Here is a 4,649-nt window from a genome sequence, read left to right on the forward strand (position 1 = left end):
AAAATTTACAGCTAATTTAGGTTGTGGTAATAGCTCCTATTTACATTATAGACAAGGCATGAATAATCTGTTTGTTCATAGGATCAATTTTCTAAATAAACTATTCAAGCAATGATTGTCTTCAGTCAGATGCAAATTTGCTCATAAAAGATTTTCCAGTAGGAATTAAATCCATGGTCTGTATTCCCTGAGCCTGTCTCTGCACCTTCCCCCGGGTGCACAGCAGGACTTCCCAGGGCATCCCATCCGCAGGCCCACTGAAGAGAACAAGCCCGCAGCCCCCAGCCCAGGAATCAAGTCCGAGCCCCAGCAGCCCCTCGTCCTGCTGGGGCTTCCTCACCAGCACAGCACCCAGAGGTCTTCCAGGTTTAATGCCACGTGTGCGTGGAAAGTAGAGTGCTGGAAGAACCACAGTGGACATTCTACAAATGCAAATTCCCTCCTGGAACAGCCCAGCAGCCCTCTGTACTTTCCTCAAAGTACCCATGCCAGGCAGGTGTAGAGAGTCTAATGGTGTGCCTAGGGATCAGCATTTAACACGATTCTGACGAATAAAAAAGTTTGAGAGGACGGTCAGTGAGAGGCTGCCATGGCCTCCACTCATTTGTAGGCTCTGAAGAGACAGATTCAGGTAACAGGCCAGACAGGACAGGACAAGGATGGGGAGGTGGAGGGCAAATTCCATGGACCACCAAACAGCCCGCCATCCCCAGAGACCCCGTGATTTAAGGAGAGGCAAAGCCAGGGAGAAAAGATGCCCGCACCACGCGAGGGACAGATTTAACCTAAAGCCCGCAGCATGTGGCTGAGGCCCAAGGTTGGGCAAGCCGGGAGCTCAGAATGGTGTTTCACAGGCCCAGAGGTGTCCCCCACACCCAGACCCCGCGCAGACCTCCCAAGCACTGCCTGTGTCTCCTGCCTGATTTCCTGGCCCCCCTTCTACTGTGTTGGTTTCTCAGCTGCCCCCTGAAATGCACGACCTCCGTCGCCCACCACCACACCCCCAAGATTGGTGGACTGAAAGGAGCAGGTGGGGTAAGAGTTGTGCTCTGGGGCCAACGTCGTGCCTGAGACATTAGTTCTAACCCAACCAGCTGTGATGTAAGCCTGTGAGATTTCTCAAATGTGAGACGGGAAGGTAACTGAACCCACATCCCAGGGCAGCTGTGGAGACTGAGATCACATATAGCCACACCTCGGCGTCCAGCACACGTGAGATACCAGCCGTGTTGCCCCTGATGGGAATCCCTCTATGCCCCCTTTGCTACCAGAGCCAACTCCCAGCAGTAGCTGTGGAGGGTGCGTCCTCTCTTGCCACTCCACTCACCTCCCATTGCTCCACGCAGTGACCTGCCACGCAGCGGCCACCAGCAAACCCAGCCCCACTGGATAACTGACCACCCCTCCCCAACTTTGGGGCGTCTTCCACTGGCAGTTCCGAAGCAGACTGAGAAACCGCCCTCAAGGGCACTCACCTGTTCCTTATTGCACGTAATGACCTGCCACGCAGGACCACCAGCAAACCCGGCTCCACCATCCAGGCTCCAGGGAATAACTGACCCCCCCCCCCCAACCCGGGGCTTCTTCCACTTGCAGTTCCGAAGAGGGCTGAGAAACTGCCCTCAAGGGTGCTCACCTGTTCCTTATTGCACGTAATGACCTGCCATCAGGGCCACCTGCAAACCCGGCTCCACTGTCCAGGTCTGGGGGGTAACTGCACCCCTCCCCCGCTTCCTCCTGGGGTGTCTGGGAGGCTCAGAAACTGCCCTCCAAGGACACTCATCTGTTCCTTATTGCACTAATACCTCGGTTACAGAAATCCACTTTGACTTCCAGCACTGCAGGTGTGACAATTTAGGAATACTGCTTGCTTGCAAGCTCCAAGAACTTGAGGTCACGTCCACCTCACCAGCATCCCAGAGACCCAACACTGTCCCACTCTATTTAAAATTCCAAAATACTCCTTCAAAATGCTATTGGCATTTGGTTTGCACATAAAATGCTAAAAACCTTCAAGTGAAACCTATCTTCCACAGTTTGATTCAATCATAACATGTGAGTTACCCATCTGCCAAGTTGTAAAGCCTCATGCATTTATAACATTTTATGTATGGTCAAACGGTTCATTAATATGAATTATGAGAATCTCTAAGAAACAGGTTTTTTCCTGGCATTAGATGACCAAAGGAAAACTGGGTTGTGGCTGGCTTGCGGGCCTGTAGAGGCCGACATATCTGCTGACACAACCAAGCTCCTTGCCACTGACATGGCCTCATCCCAGGCCCCTCACCCAGACGCCCGCACGCACCTGGAGGAGCAAGCTGACCTGCCCACATTTCTCAACTGCACAGCTGTTGCTCACACCGCAGATGGAGCTCAAGGCACGAGCAGGCCACCACGCTAAAATACCACACAGCGTCCACGCCAGGTGACGGTGGTTTTCACTCCATCCCAAAGCCCCATGTGAGAGTTTACAGCCATGACTACTAAATGGATTTTTGGACCCTCAAGACATACTTTGTTTCCTTTATATGCAACAAAGTTAAAAGACTATCCCTCAGATATAGGCTCTGAAACTCTGGAATTATTTGGGAACAGAGCCTCTGCCAGATCAGGATAAGCACTTGGGACAACACTCCATGCCCTCGGTCCACACAAACCCATCCAGACCAGAGGCCTCCCGCACTGCTCTGTAATTTGTGGATTTCTACAAACGAGTTATTAGTGCAATAAGGAACAGATGAGTGCCCTTGGAGGGCAGTTTCTGAGCCTCCCAGCCACATGGCCACGTTCAGGCTGAAGCCGCACCACCCCCAGAAACACTGTCCCTCACCGAGGTGTGTCTGGCTTCTCCCTTTTTCCAGAACTTAAAACCTGAAAGGACAGGTCTGTGTAGAAAAACACAAACTACTTGCCATTCCTCTTCCCAATTCAGGCTGTAGGAAGCTCATTTCAGCCCTCACCGTGTTCTGACTGTGGCTTGGTTCCCATAAGAAATAAAGTCCGAATTCTAGTCCCCGTCTCCTGGGCTGTGTGGCAGAAACACACATACCTTCAGTTACATGAGGAAAGGCGTGGCGAGCTCCCTTCCTTCAGTAAAACTGCACGGTTCCCAGAACCCTGATGCCATCCCCCTCACGCCACTGTGAACACCTGGACAGAGCACATTTCAATGTGTGCACCTTTGTGGGCTAGTTTTACTATTTCTCCACTAAATCACCCCAAATTTAGCGCCCTAAACACTGACTTCTCACATTTTTGGAAGCTGGAGTACAAGTCCCACCAGCTAACGTCGAAGTATCAGCAGGGCTGGTTCTGGGGAAGTGACCGTCTCCTTGCCTCCTGCAGCCTATAGAGGCTTCCGCATCCCCTGGTCCATATGGCACCCACTGTCTTCAGGACCCACAGCGGCCCTGAGGGCGCTTCAACAGAAAGACGCAGAACGTCAGGAGCCCGGGCTCTAGTGCTAGGGCCTAAATTTCCCCACCCTCCCAGCTCCTCACGCACTCCCGTGCGAGCTAATATAGATTCCACTTTAACTAGTGTCACCTGTGTAAGGGGTAAGTGCCCAGCTGTGAACTGGTTAACCTCGCCCACACAGACCCCGGGAATAAACTCACAGGCCATGGACCACTCCACAAGCAACGAGTGACCACCTGCTCGGGGACCTCCATGGCCCAGCAGAGCCCTGCGGTGCCTCCCCGTGGGCTCAGGGACTGGCGGCCGGGCTGTGCAGCGCCAGAGGGCCCTGCATAAAAAAGACAGCTCCCATGTCGGGGGGCACCCAGCCGCGGTTGGGTTCCTGGTACTTTAAGGAGCCCAGGTGGACAAGCCGCGCCGCATGCAACTCCATCACCAGAATAACGGCTGCACGTGGCAAGTGCACGGGCGGCCACCCCTCAGCCCAGCTGCCGCGCTAAGCACATCACCGCCGTGATGCCCAATCAGACTCAGCTGCTGGCACAGTCCAGGCATCCACCTCCAAGAACATTCTGGATCACAATTCACAGTAGTGATTGCGATCAGGGCCACACGTGGCTGAATGTATTTACAGGAGGATGCCACAGCCGATCTGGCTGGACTGAGAGCATTTCCCACTGTACCTTCTTACAACACCACTTTATTTGCCCTTTATTAAACTTTTATGGCTTTTTTCTGCCTATCTACTTTATGGGAGTGTTTCTTGTTCTTCTGACTGCAGCGATACTTCATGCTACAATTATAAATGTGTAAAATTAGTTTGGAAGGCGCCTTATCATTAAACATTTCACAAGCAAGCAGTCAGAGGCACCCAACCCGGAGGACTGTTTTCTTCTCTGAGTAAAACCTACATTGGACTCAAATAAAACAGCACATGGAGAGGGGGTGGATCTCCAGCGCCCATTCCTAGGGGGGCCTCCTGGGGAGCAGATATGGAGGGAGAAGCCCTGGGCTACGGCACCGTCCTACTAAAGAAAAGTCTATTTGGATAAATGTAAGCACCAGACTGAAGAGATTAAGCAAACCATGAAAAGAAACCACTAACCACAGCTTCTCCAAAACAGAACTAAACTCCCTTTAGTTTGAATTGGAAAAGCAGAAGTGATGATCAGGATACAAAGAAAAAATGACAAAGTATCTGAACACAGGAGAATAAACAAGGGCCACTG

The sequence above is a fragment of the Macaca nemestrina genome, assembly GCF_043159975.1.
Source record: "Macaca nemestrina isolate mMacNem1 chromosome X unlocalized genomic scaffold, mMacNem.hap1 SUPER_X_unloc_1, whole genome shotgun sequence".
Taxonomy (NCBI): domain Eukaryota; kingdom Metazoa; phylum Chordata; class Mammalia; order Primates; family Cercopithecidae; genus Macaca; species Macaca nemestrina.